Genomic DNA, 21,159 nt, shown 5'->3' with positions numbered 1-21,159 from the left:
TTGCAATGTCCAAAATTCACAATATTAATGCAATCACGCTTTCTTGCCAGTTACTTCCTTTCCCGTATTTCCCTTGTCTTTTGAAATAAAAATAACATTTGGTATATTATGGCAGGTACTTGCATGTACAATGTTCATAAAAGGAAGAAAACCCATTTATTTAACATTTATTAACAATCGGGATCAATTCTTAACTTATAAAAACTTATCGCATAAGTTACCTCATCCATTGAAATTGGGTTACATAAATCCATTAAATTAGAGTCATGTCCTGAAGCTCCCAGTCCTTTATCGTTTCTATAGTAACATGATGAAAGTAGATAGGGGAAAGTAACCGTGTAAATATATGGATACGTCCCAATAAAGAATGTATGTCCGAGTGTTCATGTCCGAGTGCGGCAGTCAAAGAGATGTTGTGATCTAGACTTGTCCTTGGGACAATTTGTGTCGTGGATAGTTATATCAATGCAACAAAATACATTGAGGTTATTTATTTAGTCATTTTATCCGTTACACATGTAAATTGGTAATTTCAAACAGCAAAATTTCTTGAGATGACATTGCACTCGCTTATTAAGCCAGACTTGTAAAAACTCAAGCAGAAAAAAGCAATAACTCATTTTTTAATTAACAATTCAAGTCACAAGTTGTAGATGTCCAATTGTGTCGCATCCTTCTTACATACAAAATTTCAAAAAATTGTGTACAGTATTTTAAGAGGAGTTGCGTTGACAGACTATTACTATTACATTATGAACATTTAACATTAATAAACAAATTTCTATGTTCAAAAAGACAAACATTCAAAGATCGAAAGGAATTGGATTTTCCTTGTAATATTTTACATTTCCTGAAATCTTTTTCCATGGTTTTAGAGAAAATGCGCTGATCGATAAAACAAATTGAGTGACAGACAGACAAGTCCAAATATGTTCCCCCGCTACTTGTTGCAAGGTATACAAATACGTACATGTACTAATATCTCTTCGGGAGGCGATACAATATCGCCATTAGTGGGTACGTACCTGTGTATATCTTCATTTTTTAGTATACAAAGGTTCCATGGTTTGATCAGCAGTTCTATTGGAAAACTCGGGTTGAAATGCTACTTAACTACAGCGCTTCTCATACAAAAATTTGCTTTTCATGACGTACAAAATGTTGATTTTATTTTGGACTGATTTGCCATATTTTCCTTCATATGCATAAAAATAATAAAATAACGGAGAAAACACCAAGTAAAAATATAACAAGCTCTTTCATTCTAAATTGCATTTCTCTTCAGGATAAACAAAGTTGGAAAAACAGTACTCTATTTGATATTTTCCATATGTTTACAAATTATAGATAAGTTACGTTTATCAGTAAGTCTTTCTATTTTATTAAACTAATATACCTACAGATCGTTAAACATTTAAAAAAAAATCCTCAAGATCGAGATAAATAAATATTATGTAACAGTTATCCTTTGGTTTAGATAGTAACATTGTACATAGTTTATGTCTAATCATGTTTGCAACTCTGATGAATCAATGGAGGCATCAGATATACCTGTAGCATATACAAATTGCTAAAAATAATTTTTTTGAATTTTTTTTTTTCACTCCTTCGTTCTCAAGAACTATTTGTTCATTTTTTAAAATACATGTATATATTTTGTGTCAAAATTCCAAAATGCATTTAAAGAAGAATAACATAAATATTGTATCATCCAACGTCATTCTCTTATATAATTGTTATATACACGTTTTCCTTGGTACAAGTAGGCAACTTGTCCTGCAGATTCTGCTCGTTTTCTGTAAATTCCATATTGGAATAAGGCTTTTTGTTGCAAGGACTATAAGCACGAGTACTATCACCTTGGGAAGTTGCTGTTAAGTATATAACGTCTGCATTCACAGTTTCTTGTCTTCGTCTATAATGTTTAGATAGAAATGCCACACTGATGATTCCGAAAATAAAGCACAGAGGTACCATTGTAGCTAAAAACCATTTGTACGGAAATTGAGAGTCGGTTTCATCTTGTAAAGAAACAGTTGTCAGGTTTTCTTTCACAATCTCTTTAAAAAAATCACAGACTCTTTATGTAATAAATGTTTTATGGCAAAAATAATCACTGTGTAACACACAATTGACCATATAATAAAAACCTTTACATGTATATTAAATGTCTGATACACGTTCTTTGTTAAGTGTTATAAATTATTTCAGTTTATCGCATTATTTTTTTTTAATTCAGATGTTTTAGAAGCTTTGTCTTCAAAGTTATAGAATTGCTACTGAATTATGAAAGCATATTTATTTTATGAACTTAAGAAATTATTTTTTTCCACACAAACGAATAATCTCAAAAAGTTATATATTTTCTCATATATACCCCCACATAATCACTCGCTTTTCAAGATCAAATGTAGATTAAAGTGCATTTGTTACGTAAGTGTAAACAAGTGGAAAAGATTTGGAAAACTGTGATTTTCTCTCAATCCATGAAAATTGATGCTCACATTGAAAACACAGTTTAAATTCCTAATTTTTGAATCAGGGATGCTGAAAATTAAAACAAACTGCTGCTTACATTGGAGGCAAATAACTAGATTTATCAGCTTTTTTTTTACCATACTTTGCACGTAAAAGCATTTGACATGATTAAAGCAGTATTTGTCATAAAAATGAACAAATGCTTTAAATCGTACGGTATTCAATTTGTTTCCACAGTCTGGTGTGTTATAGGACCAACCATATACAAACATAAACATTCAATGCATAAATATAGCGTCTTTGCAGGAACCAGGAGTGATAGATATTAACATTTTTATTAAAAGTATACTGTACTAACTTAGTATGCATCTATTCTCTATTCTGTTCCACACATATCCTTTGCAACAATCTACGACACCTTCAGGTCTGAAATATGTATATTTATATACTAAATAACATTCATGAAAATCATTTTAAATGAACTAAATCATCATCTTCTTATGAGATTACATTTGATAGTTCACTGTCAAAATGATAAACATTTACGATATCTTACCTTGAACAGAGCTTTGAATTTGAAATAACAAAAAACACCGAAAAACAAATTATGTTAACCGACACTACTGACACATTCATTTCTGAGATGGTAGCTCAGATTTTTCAATGCGAGTTAAAACAAAACTATGTTGTTTCCTTTATGCCATAAAAGAGAAACGCATATATGTGTAAATTAGCATTAGGATTAGTTCCTGTTAATTTTTTTTTTCGATACGAGGTATTTGTAATTTCACAAATCTATTTCAAATTAATCATTTTTTGAAACATCATAAACATAATTTCTGTCAGCATCCAAAAAATTATATTGCTACAAAGACAGTTGGTCCGGGGCCAATTTACGCAAAGCGTTATTTAAGCCTTTCATCGGAGTTTTCTGGCGCATTATAATGATTTATGAATTTTTGACCAAACGTAAAAAAAAACTATCCAAAAGGCTTTTGTTTCTTACTTTTTTTACTTAATAAGTTGGATTTGAAAATAAATTATTTTAAATATACATGTACATTCTGAACAGTAAATGACAAAATATAATTATAGATATTGATGATTTTTAGAGTTACTTATAAAACTATGATGCCAGATATGAACATGTTTTTGTTGGATGTTTTGCCTATAAAAGTACATTTGTTTTGTTTGAGATATTGAATGCAAATCAATCCAAAAAGGTTTACTAATTAAAATCAATACATTGTAAAAACATGATGGAAGATGGCAGAAAAGATTATTTCATACAATGTGAAATGACGCTGTGGTTTGAGGCTTTAGAGTTTTTTATTGATAAACTACATTAATCATGTAACTACGGTTTTATCATTATTCATAAAAATCGAAACTCATGTTTTATTTTCATTTTTTTTTTAATTTTTCGCTATTTCACGCTAATGTGAGTTTCGAATAAGTCGTTAAAACACTGTTGGTTTGTACAAGACTAATGTATTTTGTTCCCCAAGCCATATATCTGACAAAAAACATCAGCCAAGAACAGGTTTAGCTTGGCAATTTCGAGGAACGGAAGAGCCGTTGGTTAGCGGAAGAGGTTTGTGTCAGTCGTGCTAAACTACGAATGGCAGGGAAGAGCGTACTATCATTAGTTCAAAGCTTAGTATTTGATACATGGTCACATTGAATATGTAGTTTGTAGGGTTCAGCACTTGCTTACTATGTTTTTTTTAATGATTTGCATTCTCAAGTTTATACGTAAAGTCTAAATGTACAGTTTACCTCGTATGGCGAGTTTGATTGCTGTGTTATTGTAATTAATGGATTGATTGTATATATTTGTAATCTTTAGTTGCTTATCAATAAAATAATGCCAACAATTAGCAGATACATTTTCCAGTACATTTACATTTTAGCAAGACAAAGAATGTTTTGTTGAAAAACCTATTGATAAATGTATTTAAGGAGGCCGACTTTAGTTTGCATTGCGCATGTTTTTGCGCATTCTTAAATAATACAGTTGATTTATACTTCTTATGATTTTTTTTCGATATCATTTATAAAATTGAACACAATAAACAAAATACAAATAAAAATATTTAGATTTTTAAGGAAATTTTTATTTTTAACACGATTTTTACGATGTGCGGTAGGGGCGCATCGCCATTGCACTTTTATGACGTTATGATAAAATGAAACTTTGTAAGAGTACGTTATAAGAAATAACATAAAAGTAAAAGTAAAAATTGTACGCTGTTGAAATTTTAAATACAGACTGATGCTATCCTCGAGGACATTTTCCTCATTTTTGGAATGAATCTCTTATACCAATCATCATTCGTGATGATCCAAATATATAGCAAAAATTGGTGCATTTCAATATTTTGAGATGGCCCTCACTAAAAACCAGACGGTAGAATTTTGTGTTTTTTACATATAAGGTAGGAAATGATATTACTAATCATATATAACAATTTGAGAAAAAAAGCTATTGTAGTATTTTTTAAAACTGCTTTGATGTGCGGAAAATGACAGTTTCCTATATATTCCTATAGTAAATGTACCTCTATTTTGAGATGGTCCCTAAAAAGAACCAGACGGTCGATTTTCATGAACCTTCGCAAATAAACTAGAGTTGGTTTAAATTACATATGGTTAAAAAATAAAGAGTTATGCTATTGTAGTTTTTCCGCAAAAAAACCCAAATCGGCCTCCTTAAATATTAAATTGGTTTTTAAACTCATTAAAACCCTGCAATATGCAAAGAAAAGGAAAAAAAGGCCGCTAGGTTTAATGAAACTTGATCCTCCTAATTTAAAATTAAACTTCGGTGGAGATATTCGATTCTCGGGGAAGTCTGACATCGTTTCTTTTGCAAAATTCTAACTTCTTAAGATTTTTTATGTTTCTTATAACAACAACAATGACATAGTTTTCATTTATTTAAATTTCAAATTTGTTTTGTATTCAATATGCATGTCGTAGGTTTTCCTGTAAATGACCCAAATGCCTCCGCCAGCGACTGCGTTTACCCCGTGCTGAAAACTCCTCCACCGCGGCCACCCTTACCACCAGCAGCAAGGTAGTAGTCCCAGAGTCTCCAGTATTCAGTCCCTAGCCAAGGAGGTCTACTCCAGTGTTCCTATCCAATTTGACTAGGCCCCGGAATTTGCAAAGGGGATGGCATACATACATTACCGACGGCACCTTTGGCTGAAGAAGAGCCCAATTCAAAGGACGAGCGTAACTAGTAGACAGAGGAATAAACTTCTTTAAAAAATAAACCCGGGTCCTTTTAAGGACCACCCATATGCTTAGAAAAACTGCTTCTATCATATGCAAAATAGAAACACAAGAATATATCCAAATAGAATAGAAATTAATGTTTACATCCAAATAAAATAACACAGCTATTTTTTTTCTAAAGATTATCACATTCCATTTAACCGAATCTTTTTCTCGATCTTATATATTTTTTGACGTCATACATGTATCTGCATTCCACTCTAAAGAATATAAAAGAAAATTAAGATTGTGTTTAGTTCCATGCCCGTGTCATTTTAAATTTTATGAAAAAGACATCATTTTATCAGATCGACGGTTCACCGTTCATACTTGCCTTGTACATCTTGTTTTTCCCCCTTCCATTCAATCATATTAATAATCAATGCTTGCAGATATGCATTTAGGAAAATGATCTGATGATAATAATCTTTCAATTTTAAAAGTAAACAATTAATACAAATTTTATTATTTCTCAATTGTTTTAAATCTTAAATAGCTTACGTTTATATCTATACTACTATATTAAAATAATAGACTTGAATTTCGGGCTTTAATACTGAAAAATCGGAAGAGTACTGTCTTTTGTTTTATATATTTTAAAAACCATTGGTACTTGAAGATAACCAGTTTGTTTGTTTTTTTTCTCTATCGAGCTTTGCCAAATAATAATCAACAAAGACTCCTTTAAAAATTTTAGAAATCATCTGGATTTTTTTGAATTTTACAATCTTGCACATGCGCATTACATTAACGGTAAACACGGAAGGCTCTTTAGTTTATATTTCCGCAACATCACATTTGCGTGGATAATCTCAGAAACGATTTTACAAATACGTGTAAATTTTCATTGAAAATTTGTCTTTTATTCTGTTTATCAAAGGAATATGGGAGATTACTCTATCTCAGTGCATTTAATATGAAATATCCGGAGAGTTCCGAATGTCAACATGGTGTGTAAATTCGAAGTGTGTAAAACGTTGGTGAAAAAGTGTTGAATTCTTCATTAATATGAATTAAGTTTTCTCGACTGTTATTTTCAATGCAGTCCCATTAATTTCATCCAAAATCGTTTCGGAGCGATTATGCTTTTTTGGCACATTACGGGTATATGGGAGGCATTTTAACTGTGGCAAAGGCCTGTCCCGAAACACGGTTAGATTATTCTAACTAAGTAAAGTGTAGTGAAATTAATATTATTGTAGTCTTAAAGCTTGATTATGTAAATGTCAACGATACGGTGTGTCGACGTATCTATTTCGTATGTGTCCGAAAGCATATGCAATGTCAACCTGTGCACACACGGGTCAAAGTCTAGTAATAGATGTCTTGATACAATGTATCCCGTTTTCCGTCCTGCAGTTTAGCAGCATCCAGGGCGGATCATTTTTTTCTATTTAAAGGAATGATCGGAATTTGCTATCATTAGGCAGCTTCATCTTAATACAATTGGAAAGTATGCAATAAAAATAATTTTAAAAGGATATTATAACATCGCACCGTTTTCTTATTTTTTTTTTTAAATCAAAGAACTTTACCATTATATACTCTATATAATATGTGCTTCCTGGAAATGTTTTTCTTTTTAAAATATCTCTCATAGTTTTTTTGTATAAAGATAAAATGATTTGAGTTTTCAATTTACTAAATAACTGTTTATTGACAAAAATAACATATTTTAAAGTTTAAGGCAGATTGTTAATTTGATGACCATCCAACTTCCTTAAGCTTCATTTTGAAGTCTTAAACCTAATCTGAGACTCCTCTAACGGTTACCCCACTTTTATTATTTGATGTTTCAAATACATTTGATAATGAAAACGGGGGAAAAGGGGGGGGGGGCAAGAGTCGGAGGAATTTCGGATTTATCTATACCTTAGCTTCAGGGGCCAGCAATTGTAAATGTTTGGTAAAAAGAGACCTACGGGCATTTCATGGTCAGTCGTTTCTAATATTCACAGTTTCATTTATAATGCACACAAAATGCATACAACTTATTTTTACAAGTATACAATGTATAAGATATTAAGTAGATTTCCTTAAATAGATCACATATTTCTTTCAATATTGCGCAGTAAAACGTTCAAACTTTTAACCCTATTAACTTTGCAATATACTTTTCTTCATGAAAAACAGTTATTAGTAAACAAATCATTTTTTAAATCCTTAAGGTAAACCTGATGAAAAATGTGTTAATAACTATACCCAGTCTCCATAATATTCTATTGATATAGTAACTGTTAATTTAAATAAAAATATGTGTGTAACTAAAAGTATCTGCTTACTTCTATTATGCATTTGCCCAAAGCAAAAAGTATCTGCTTACATCTCTCGTGCATGTGTCAATGCTTTTTCCTAACGCATTACAAAGATATTTTCCTACGTATATAATAAACAATAACACTGCAATTATAACAAGAATTCCAAAAATAATAAAGAAAAACAAATAGTTGTCAGTCTTGATTTCATTTGGTCCCACCTTAACTTGGCTGCTGTTGGTATGCATTGTGAATTCTGCAATAAAAAAATCAAATCAAGCTGCATAATAATGCTCATTTTTAAAAATGAATATGAATAAACATTTACATACCGTTTGATACAACTGATTGCCAAGAATAGGTTGCATCGGTCTGAGGGATCTTCAATGACGTTGCTGCATTATCAGTCCATTCTAAAAAAAAAAAATAAAACACTCATATAAGCAAATAAGGGTACATAGAAAATCCTACATAAATATTAAATTTAGCAAAAAAAGTATAATTATGCAAGAATAATAACTTGATCTCAGGATAATACTTAGGCCTATACATCCGTCAACAGGATTGCAATGATTTTCACTGCATAGACATTTTGATAAGCATTGCTTTCCATACCATGGGTACGGACAAACTATTTCACACTGGGTTCCAATTTTACCAGCTTCACATTCTAAATTCAAACATGTTTTAATACCATTACGGCGTCGTAAACGATATTTGTCTTAAGATTTAAGTTAAATCTTAATTATATGTCTAATGAAGCAAGCAAAATATTTCGATTTTGGACTGACCAGTAAACTTTGAATTGTCAGACAGGTTGAAAAGCATTTGTTTTGTTTGCAAGAGACACAAAGTGGACTATATATTATTATATTTATATACTGGGATATGTGAATAACAAATATATCTATAAATACAGATGTGTATAGTATGTAAATCACCAACGTTTGCATATCTATATCTTTTTTTGTCATTCCACACAAATCCTGGACAACAAACAAGGTATCCTTCCGGGCTGTAATATATATATATATATATATATATATATATATATATATATATATATATATATATATATATATATATATATATACTTAAATAAATAAAACAGAATGCGACAGTCCAAATTAAATAAATTGTTTACTGTTAGCGCTTTCAGCCATGTCGGCTCTTCAGACAGTTATACAAAATTAAAAACGTTGTTTGTAACGTTGTCAATGACGTCGTGTTTTTAAAGTTCATTATGACGTCACAATGTACATCAAGGTAGCGATGGCGTGAACTTTATCAACGCCGTTAAGCAATGCATAGACATATAATACAATACATATAGAAATTATATATATGATAAATCTATTTTCGATTAAGTTTCGGGTTAAATATTTTAATAAAATAGTCCTCTTTTGTGGTTCGGGCGATTTCATTTGAATTCCACATTTTGTAAAACGGAAATATTTTAAATGTTCCCTTTCCGCACTTCGCAAAATGTTCCGAACATGGAGTGTTTCTCACTGTTTCGTCCTTTATTTGTTGTTTGTGGACTCTCACTCGGGCGTTGAGCTGGTTAGTCTGGCCAATATAATTTTCTCCACATGTTGGACAAGTCGCACAATATATCAAATTAGACGATTTGCAGTTCATTGGGGCATTAGGTTTTAAAATGTGGCCGCTTTTTAATATTATTCCTTCTCCCTCCTGTATAAGGTCACATGTTCCACATCGGGGGTCGCCGCACTTTTTGATGGAAATAGTATTGCTGGACGAGAACTTTGCTTTGGAGAGAATTTTCCTCAGATTCGGCGCTTGTCGTCTGCTGTTTATGATAGATGATTGGTTTAACAGTTTTTTCATATTTTCTGATTGTTCTAATATTGGAAAAAAACGTTTTGCTGATTTAAAAATATTATGGTTACACGGATTATGTGTAGTTACAAACGGAATTTTCTCATCTTGTTTCTCCTCCTTAAGGCGGGTCCTTCTAAGTTGTGCTAAAGGAATATCCATAGCCCGGTTAATTCCGTCATTAATAAGTTCCACGGGGTAATTCTGTCGTCTAAGGTGTTGTTTTAACTCTTGAAGCCTTTGTAGGCGAAGAGAAGGGTGAGTCACAATAGTACATACACGCCGTGCCATGTTGTATGGAATATTCCTTTTTGTGTGAGACGGATGGCATGAATGAAAATCCAAGTATTGATGGGAATCTGTTTCTTTGCTAAATAAATCGGTAATGATATTCTCGCCGTCTTTGATAATAAGAATATCTAAGAATGGGAGTTTCTCACGATGGACGTCTATAGTGAATTTTATCGAGGCCTGCAGTTCATTTAAGATAGAATGAAATTTCATTCTATCTTAAATGAACTGCAGGCCTCGATAAAATTCACTATAGACGTCCATCGTGAGAAACTCCCATTCTTAGATATTCTTATTATCAAAGACGGCGAGAATATCATTACCGATTTATTTAGCAAAGAAACAGATTCCCATCAATACTTGGATTTTCATTCATGCCATCCGTCTCACACAAAAAGGAATATTCCATACAACATGGCACGGCGTGTATGTACTATTGTGACTCACCCTTCTCTTCGCCTACAAAGGCTTCAAGAGTTAAAACAACACCTTAGACGACAGAATTACCCCGTGGAACTTATTAATGACGGAATTAACCGGGCTATGGATATTCCTTTAGCACAACTTAGAAGGACCCGCCTTAAGGAGGAGAAACAAGATGAGAAAATTCCGTTTGTAACTACACATAATCCGTGTAACCATAATATTTTTAAATCAGCAAAACGTTTTTTTCCAATATTAGAACAATCAGAAAATATGAAAAAACTGTTAAACCAATCATCTATCATAAACAGCAGACGACAAGCGCCGAATCTGAGGAAAATTCTCTCCAAAGCAAAGTTCTCGTCCAGCAATACTATTTCCATCAAAAAGTGCGGCGACCCCCGATGTGGAACATGTGACCTTATACAGGAGGGAGAAGGAATAATATTAAAAAGCGGCCACATTTTAAAACCTAATGCCCCAATGAACTGCAAATCGTCTAATTTGATATATTGTGCGACTTGTCCAACATGTGGAGAAAATTATATTGGCCAGACTAACCAGCTCAACGCCCGAGTGAGAGTCCACAAACAACAAATAAAGGACGAAACAGTGAGAAACACTCCATGTTCGGAACATTTTGCGAAGTGCGGAAAGGGAACATTTAAAATATTTCCGTTTTACAAAATGTGGAATTCAAATGAAATCGCCCGAACCACAAAAGAGGACTATTTTATTAAAATATTTAACCCGAAACTTAATCGAAAATAGATTTATCATATATATAATTTCTATATGTATTGTATTATATGTCTATGCATTGCTTAACGGCGTTGATAAAGTTCACGCCATCGCTACCTTGATGTACATTGTGACGTCATAATGAACTTTAAAAACACGACGTCATTGACAACGTTACAAACAACGTTTTTAATTTTGTATAACTGTCTGAAGAGCCGACATGGCTGAAAGCGCTAACAGTAAACAATTTATTTAATTTGGACTGTCGCATTCTGTTTTATTTATTTAAGTATTTTTTGCTGTACCAAGGCTTTATTTATCTACATATATATACATATATATATATATATATATTACATATCAAATTTAAGCAAAATCTTTAAATCGGTATATAATATTAGTATTCCTTTTTGTATATGATAGTATTATCAATTTTTTTAAAACAAAAGGCAAATATCTCACCTTGGAAAGACATCCGAATTTGAAAAAGAAACACGTAGCAGGAAGCATACTACTTTCAAAATCATTAACAAGAAATACATTTTTACATTGAGTGTTATGCTTGAAAAGAGGACAATCGTGTGTTTTTTACAACATTTGAGCATTTTCAATTTCCTTCAAATTATATCATATACACATGCTGCTTTTTATATGTAAATGTCAAGCTTCCCTATATAATAAACAACTTCCCCATTGTTATGTTTAGCTTTTTCCAAGTACTTGCTTAGAACTATAACTATAATTGAAATATTATCACTATCGAATGATCGATAACTTTCACAAAAAGCCCGAAATCAAAGATTTGATAGATTTTCATTTAAAGCTACTAGAAATTAAAGATTAGGATATTTAGATCACCAAGGAATGATTTTTTTTCTTGATTTAAAATTGACCATCTGGGTTAGGGTTGATAAACTCTGAATCATTTAATATTTTGTCGCAGAGATATTTGTAATCTTTAAAAAATGAATACCAATTTATTGCTTTCATGATCTGCAGAAATATGTCATCGATATAGGTATGACTGTTGACTCCAAAATTAGTGTTGTTTCATGTAATTATGTAATGCAAAATATATTGAACAATATTCTTTTCAGTATTTCAAAAATATAATTATATAACGTGTAATTTATCATAGTTATAATATCCTTACATTTAAATGAAAAGTCTCTCTAAAGCAAAATTCAGTTAAACTTTTCAAGTGAATCGTTATACGTAAGAAACAAAAATGATTCTTCATTTTTTTTTTTTAAATCTCTTCCTTGTCATAATGGTGTAGCATATTACATTTTGTCTCAAAAACAAGTGAATAAGAATGATTTAAATGAATAGAAAGTGATAAAAGAAAACGTTAAGCCTAAAGGCCAGTGTACCATGTACTATACACAGAATGATCAATAAATCTCAGATAATTTTTTTAAAGCTTCGATCGGGAGGGGAAAAAACTATATAAAATAAGGTATAGACCCCTCTTCTACCTAAAATCGTGCATCAAAGACTATAAATTATATAATTTAGTTTAAAAAAACGTTAAGAAATTAAACAAAAATATGACCCAATATTGAAAAGGTACAAAAATGATTTCCTAGGTTTATGTTTCTATAATTTACTTACTGTGAAGACTGCTTTTATATGTTTAATATATAAACTAATGTTGGCTGGAATGCATGCTTTATCTAAACTGACCCCTTAATCCCCAGAAGCAAGACATGATTTTTCCCAGACATTTAAATAAAAAGAAAATTGATAGCATGCCTCTTTTTGACTTAAAGTAGATCCAGCGTTCTGTGATGTCATACATTTTTGTAAAACTTTGAATTCTTTAAATATTTTTCAAGATAGTTTTATATATTCTATGTAAATATAATCACATGAAGGTAATTGTTGAGTTCAAGATATTTTCGCAGTTTAATTTTATTTTTAATTTTCAATGTTTTATACATTTTATCTATGCTAAGGGGAAATAACATTTTTTTCTGACATCTCTCTTAATATGTTTGTCTAAATTATATAATTGTTCTTATCCAAACGATTAATTTTAAAATATGTTTGTAGTTTTAGTTAAACAAGATTAACCAGAATAACCCTACAAAGATTTTACTTTTAACAAAAAAGTATGGTTTCATGATGCTAAAGTATGCTTTAGTTTATGTTGATCCGACATTAAAAAAGTGTGATGCCATGTAAGCCTATATATTTTTTTCTTAATAATTGATGAAATTTAAGTCTATTAAGTTGAAATCAGCTGTTTTTCAACTTTCATCAGAGAATGTTACGACTATGAAGTTACCTTAATTTGCATTATTTCGTGTGTCAGCATATCTAAAGCCCTTGCTCCGAATATTTAAAAAACAGCCTCCAAGACTGAACTATTGGACCGATGGGGAAATGGCGTTCGCGACATCTTAACTTTAATACAAAGCTTTATTCTCATCTCTAAATAAGTATTTATCTCTTTTATTATTTCCAACAGCAGAACACAATTTTTTTTTAGATATGATGTATTAGATGCCCCCTCCCTTCCCCGAGCCAGAACCCCTGCCTCTGATGTCTTTAAATTTAATTTAAGAAGACAGCTACATTGTCTTTAAAAACTAGTATGCATTAGTTTTTATTCAGTGTCAGGAGTGAAGAACATTTTAAAACATGAATGTATATGCGCGGGAATTCCTACTTTACACTTTAATAGGCTTGGCATTTTAAACGTAATTTCTTTTAACGTTAATTCTAAAATTACTGCTGGTAATTATCTTGACCATTTAAAATTTGAAATAAAACCACAATTGGCAGGATTTGTTAAAGAGAGCGCGCAAGAATGAAAATTTAACAATTCAATGTTTATAAGTTATGTGGCTTAAATTTGTTTTGTTGCAGTTGACTGAAAATTTACAATTTTTGGCTGATGGCCGTTTGCCCCATGTTTGCAACTATAAGTAGTGACACAGGAAAGTTTGTCATTGCTTGTCTTATATGTGGTATTACATGTAAATGTCAACCCTCAATAGAATATAAATGTATGGTTTTTCATTTCAAGATCGGGGGAGCGGTTACCATCACCCCAATAGACACAAGTATTATATGTCAACCCTCAATAGAATATGAATGTATGATTTTTTATTAGAAGACCGGGGGAGAGGTTACCAAGACCCCTATAGACACAGCCCCCCCCCCTCCCCCCGCCCCCATATTTTTCTGTATTTTTTTTATAATAGTAAAATACAATTTTTGATATTAATGAAAAACGTATAGATATCTCAACAAAAGTAGCAAGAAAATTTCAAATGAAATCGTGTAATTAATGTACAATCATATTCAACATTTGTAGCAAACTACTCTATCTATATGTAACATAACAGAAATAGAACAAGTACGCGTACAATTAGTTGATATGTTATACATATAAATGTCTTTAAGGTCTTCAGACCTTTAATATACAAACTGTATTTCCATATACATCTGAATATGGGGAAAATGTAAAAAAAAAAAAAAGAGAGAGACAATGTCTTCTCGAAAAAGAAGCGATGGAGCTTATCTGCCCGAAAACGGAATGTTGCATAAATAATCTCTGAAATCACAAGTACATGTACCCATATATCACTGTTACTCCCATATGTTGTTGTAATTCTACCTCAATACGTTAGGCAAGGAAACACCGGTACCATTGCCTTTTTTCGTACGTTTATTTTTGTTTTTTGATTTATGTATAAAATGTCGCGTAATATTGGTGTCGGATTCAAACAGTGTTTACTTCGCAGCTCAAATTTATTTCATGTTTCGTCGCAAATACAACATCGATATTGTACATAGATATTGCTGGTTTTTGCGTGGTCCCAGAAGTCCACGCAAAAATAAAAAGGCAAGGTTAAAACCAGATGAGATGAGAAAAATTCGGCTTGCGCATGAGCTGGTTTCTGCGCAGGATTATTGATAGGCTAGAAAAGAACATGACTAGCACACGTTTATCTGATATGGAATCGAGGTTCCGTGCCCTGAGAACATGTTAAAGTTTAAAGTTGCTAAGATTGCAAAGATATCGGTAAACAGTATTGTATACAGTATTTCTTTTTAACAGATAATTGGCATGTGATATCAACTGCATCAGCATCATAAAAGAGTTCTTATTTTGCCAAAACTAAAACATGCCTTAAAAGCATAACTCACGATGGATTGTTGTTTTCCAAAAGCGCTTAACTTTAAGTTCAACAAACAGGGCTAGTGAACTTCCTATTAATGTAAAAATCTTAATAAATGTAATATGTGATTGATTACCTGATTGAATAATTATATGACTGTATATCAAACTTTGAATCTCAAGAAAAAATGCACTCAAATATGCCAAAGCATAAAAGCAGGGGGTTAGAATCGATAAAATCTAGGATAACCCTAAGGCTTTTACATTTACGTAAGAAACGTATGTGTATTGTCCACGTATTGCATTCTTTTTTTAAAGGATAACCACTTGGCTTTTTTGTTTTGTTTTGTTTTGTTTTGTGTTTTTATATTCTAAATGGAAGCAAAATACGACACACTACACAAAATTAAAGTTCATCCTCATGGCGCATATTTACGCATACTGTAACTGCTATGAAGCTGACAATACATGTGCTTTATGATTTGTCAAACAAATGAAATAATAAAGATAACTCAAAAAGTTTTGTTGTTGATGAAGTTGACTTATCATAAAAGCTAGTAAAACATATTGTTTCAATTACTCGGAAACTCAACTAAAAGGTCGCGGAGCTGAACATTTGGATAATTTAATAATAGTAAAAAAAACTTGAAATGTAATTGTTGAAAGTGTGTTAGACGTGTTTGGTTCACATATCTGAATACACTTAAAACCATGGGGTACAAAAGAATGCAAATATACAAGGCAGAACTTTTTATAAAAACCCATTAAATTTTGAAGAATTTTGGACGTGATTTGTTTTAAACAGAAAGATAAACGCGGAAAATAATGCTCTAACATAATATAACAATTATAAAAAGGACAATGGATCCAAAGGAGTTCTGGAATATTATCAATACTAATTGTGGTTTGAATTCAACATATTTAACATTATTGCCAACTTCAAGGACCTATTTGGTTTCTATTGAAATCGAGGTAATACTTAAGACAATGAACCATGTATATGTTTAGTATCAAAATTTATGGGGGAAAAAATTACAATAAAATTTTTATGCAAAATTGAATCATTGTGACTGGATCAACCTAAACCTAAAAAGAATTAAGAAAAAAATAAATTACTTTTCTGTTTTCATATTTAAAAGGGCAATTCTAATGTAATTTCACGGAATGAGGAACTCATTTCAAAGGCGCCGTATTATAGAAAGTGGTTGTTAAGATTATATAATATATTTTATTGATAGTAAATATAATATCATTTTAATGAAAAATTTAATTTCTGCGTTTTTAACTTAAATAATGTTAAATATGTATAAGATTAAATTACATACTAATTGATAGTTAGAAAAAGTTCCTAATTGTGATAAACATAGCATTAACAATCCTAGCCTTTGCAAAATTGTAATTTAGGATTATAAGATTATTGTTGTACATTTGTTGACTGAATTTAATGGGATTTTTAAAGAAAAATTATAGTCTTTAGATAGTTCATAAGTACATGCACATAATATCTAATAAAAGTATTGGTTCAAAAGAGAAACTTTCATCTGCAACAACCATGGAAATGTATTTCTTATGATCTTAAGTGAAAAACAAGAGGGAAGTGGAAATTGTATTTTAGGTCTAACATAATTTCAAAACACTCCAATCAAATGGAATTCGTATAGAAACCAGATGGTGTGTTTATTTATGGTTAGTTGAACAATGCTTATAGAGATCAATTCCTTTGTATATAATAAACATAAAAGTTAAAACAACAAGTAGATCAATGACCAAAAACTTAAGTAAATACGTCGATTTCTTGCCATCATTCAGATTTATTTTACTTTCACTAGTATTTGTAAGCCATGTGATTCCTGTAATAATGAAAGAGAGCTACGTTTGTATTTTTACTAATTTATTGATTAAATTGTATATATTTTTTTATTAAGCATAAACTGATTGAAATTTTAGTTTCAAAAAATTCAGAGAAACATTTCTCACCATTTACACTATAATCATGTAGCAATGATGTTGTAGAACGCAAAATCTGAGATGTCTGTGAGGATGTCGAGCCATGAATTGTCCTTTCTGAAATTTTTAAAATACATGTACGTCAACTTGAATGTGGTGAGTCTTTTAAGAAATTTTAAACTGTTTAATTCAAGTTATAAAAGATGAACAATTTTAGCACAAAACATTATACCGTCACATCCGTTGACAGGACTGCAGTGGTCTTTACTGCAGTTACATTTTGGCAAGCATAGTTTTCCATAAAGTGGATATGTACAAACGTATTCACATTTAGGCCCAAAAGTACCGGCATCGCATTCTGTATCTGTAAATTACTTTGATATATTAGCAAAGATATTTGAGGGAAACATTAGTAAATTTTCTTGTAGGTATTGCATGTATCAATCTAAATTGAATATCGTTGACAGCAGACCACTATAGCTTGGGTATTCTTTTGACTATTTAAACACACATTGAAAAAATATTATATTATAGGCATATTTTTCGTAATGTTCTTATACAATTACTCAATAAAAACTTTTTTATGACCTTACGGCCGCGGAAAGGTATGCATCTATTATCTATTTTGTTCCATACATATCCTTGGCAGCATTTGACGACTCCTTCTGAACTGTAATAAAACAAATATTCTGAGAGTATTTAATAAGGAATACATGTCCTCTTTATGTACCAGTGCCTCCTTTTTAAAACAATTGTCGTTTATTTTGCCCATTAGTTTGGATGAAAGTTGGTTAAAGATATTATTAAGAAGGGCAACCCAAATTTGTAATTAAAGAAAGAGTTGTCTAAATTAAATTTCTACATCGTTGGGTTCACTTTTGTCCAATCGGGTATATAGACGCACCGGCATAGCACTATATAACTTATTGGCAACCATGTATCAAAATGAAGAGATTTTATAAAAAAAAAAATGAATTAACTAGAAAAAGTAACGCAAGTTACACCAATTGTATCATGAGTGAAAATTGCTTTTTTGGATAGAATGACCGACTACGATAAGCACTAACAAGTCTTAAATAGCAAATTTTCTCTTTTCTCGCCTTCGTTTTTTTTTTTTGGAACAATGATCTAACCTGATCATAAAAAGAGTCAAATTTACAAATTATTTACGAAAATACCAGGGTTTTTAAAGTAAACAGTTTACCGGTTTTACCGATAAATGAATAATAAAGATGAAAAAGAAACATCCATAGTCCTCAAGATGTAATCGTTATCGGGGCTATTATAAAGTCTTCCAAACGAAGCGAGCCCATCATTGGGGAAGGAAAGACCTACATTCGGCAAATTTTACATAAAAAATTAAATACTTGATTACATGCATTTCCTTTTCTGGGAAATGTATTTTGTTCCGCAGGGGTTAATTACTATACATCAGGTGAACCTATATGGCCCCAGAAACAAACATATATATGTTATAGGGATAAGGATCTTAACCGTTTTTTGGGAGTTGATTTTAATCAACTCTCCTATGCAGTTACTGAGACAAACCAAAAGTAAAACAGTGTTTGGACCTCAGCACAAATCATTGCTACTGACAAGACTTAGTTCTTGAAAATAATTGATAATTCAATGTAATGTATGCTAAAGCATTGTTTTTCAATGAAACTTATTTAAGGACATGTGAACCTGACATGAAACTAATTGAATAATTGAAAAAATTGTTTAAACAGACTCTAATCGATTTGTTTTTGTCAAAAAAGACATTTTAAGCATATGTTCGTGAGTTCGTTTCCATGGCAACGACCTTCAAACTTACCCATGTTCAAAAAATTAGAACGAGAAAAAAAAACTTAAATGCAAATTAAAAATGTCATAAAATACATATTTACAATTAACTAGAAAAATGTTCTCACCAAAATATTAAAAAGGTTAATAAAATACTCTATTTATCTGAAAATGGATTATAAGAATCCCTTTTATTTAATCCGCTATTTTAGTTTGAATTTCCTCTGACGACTAAAAAAGTGACATTTTTTGACGTGACCAGAGCTAGAAAAATTGCAAAAAATACTATTTCCTATAATTACACTATTATTTTTTTAATGTAATTTTGAAGAAATGATAAATAGCAAAAAATTAGTAGTCAATAATTGGCATGTTGGTGAATTAGAAAAAAAGATAATAACGTCTGAATTTCCTCTGACCTCTATTGAAATAGATGCTATAAACCCTACATGGTGTTAAAAAAAGACGTATAATTCAGTTTTAAATGGCAATTTCTTTCAACTAGTTATACTGTGAACCTGCATAAGTTATTGTAGAACAAAATTAATGGAGTTGTGTTGTAAATACTACAACTAATTGATTTAAAAAGGCTGAAAATCCGAATTTCCTCTGATCTGACTTTTACAAAAAATCACTCTGCGCGCTTCATGAAAGTCAACACTGCCATAAATGGTTGTATTTCTAAAAACCAATCATATCAAGAGGAAATGATTTTTTAATTTAACAATTTTTTCACTTCCTAAAGAGTTTATTTTAATGCTAATTAATAGAATGTCATAGTTGTGCATCTAATATAATCAAGAAACTCTAGTCTCTGTACACAAAAAAGAAAAACATGCATGAAAACTTTAATACACACAATCTTTATTAAGCCTTTGTTTAAAGATTTAAAATACAATCAAACCAAATAAATCACAGGTTTCATAAAAATCATATACTGATTGTAATTAATTTGAATTTCCTCTATCAATCTTTAAAAGTTTTGTCTGATTTGCAAGGTATTGCATTAAAATGGGTGTCGTAAAATAGGAGAATCTTTCAAATAATTATAGGTATGATATAAAATTTGATACTTAATCATGATAATTCTTTAAATCATATTATCTGATTGGACTAAACAACACTGCATATTCTGTAATGATTTATGATTTGTCCTTATGTATATACATGATTGTATGCAATCCTATAATTCCTTTGAACTTTGAACCCTTTCTTGGTCCCAATATTGGTCTTGATGCTATTTATAATGTATGATTTAGACTTTATCAGAATGATTATGCAGGGTAATATATTACAATGATTCAGCCTCAATTTGAACTAAAATATAGAAAATGTGGAAGGCCACACCAATTAAATTTCTTTTTCATCGGATCCTGCATGCTCGTGTTTAAATAAAACTTTACAAATCATATCATTATGGACCGCCTAAAAATTTCGTCTACAAAAAATAATAATATTATTTTATTGCTAGCCCGCTTGTACCCTTTTCCACTTAATGTCCGACAAGCAAGAAATTATATTGGTGTGGCCTAACTAGGATATGTATATATTTTTTTCATGCAAAAATGATAAAAATATAGATAAGGATAAGTTATAACAAAAATATTCTTATTCACAAAAATCATTTCAAAAAATATTTAAAATAAAAATTTTACACAACCATACATTCATAACTTATTCAAAAACTCTGTAATTTAAAAGGACTGATATTTTCTGTGAGGCTTGTTGTATATAAGTGTCATAATGATGATCTTAACTTGATCTACATCAGTAACCTCATCAGGGTTATAAAATAAAACAGACTTCAGACAGATAAATGGATGGACAGACAGACACTAATAGACAGAGATGATGATTTGATATACTATGCAATCATCAAATTAAATATAATTATAAACATAAGACATATATTTTAAAAACCAGTTTCTCCACATGAACAGTATATAGCCATTACAAACTTCATTACTGCACTTGGTCAGTATA

The sequence above is a fragment of the Magallana gigas genome, chromosome 9 (genome assembly GCF_963853765.1).
Source record: "Magallana gigas chromosome 9, xbMagGiga1.1, whole genome shotgun sequence".
Taxonomy (NCBI): Eukaryota; Metazoa; Mollusca; class Bivalvia; order Ostreida; family Ostreidae; genus Magallana; species Magallana gigas.
Note: the sequence above shows the minus strand (reverse complement) of the source record.